This window comes from Octopus bimaculoides, chromosome 9 (assembly GCF_001194135.2).
Source record: "Octopus bimaculoides isolate UCB-OBI-ISO-001 chromosome 9, ASM119413v2, whole genome shotgun sequence".
Classification (NCBI taxonomy): domain Eukaryota; kingdom Metazoa; phylum Mollusca; class Cephalopoda; order Octopoda; family Octopodidae; genus Octopus; species Octopus bimaculoides.
This window is the reverse complement of record NC_068989.1, coordinates 92,271,396-92,271,822: the sequence shown is the minus strand read 5'-3', so window position 1 is coordinate 92,271,822 and position 427 is coordinate 92,271,396.

Below are 427 nucleotides of genomic sequence, written 5' to 3'. Positions count from 1 at the left end.
TTAACTCTTATTTCTATGAGATCGAGCAGTCGTGCACAGCATTTTTCAGAGTTTCATGGTCTTCATGTTATTCTGTTGGTATTACTTTTGTCGGAAAGATTTCCCATGTAGTTCAATGCGTAGAATCAAATCGACAAAACCTTTTGCTTTAAAGTTAATTGAGCACTAACATACCTACAAGGAGAATAGAAAGAAAATGCCTAAAGGAAGACGACTACAGAGAATATTAAAAATGAATAATGATTCATGTATTTATAATCAATGAATGAATATACGCATATCCATGGCTGAAGGGGCCTCAGGGGCCTCCGACACAACTATGTCTCTTATCACATGCTGTGGTTCGCTTCCCTTTAATTTTGTTGCTTGTTGAGGGCAATTTTGTTCTGACAATTATATATATATATATATATATATATATATATAT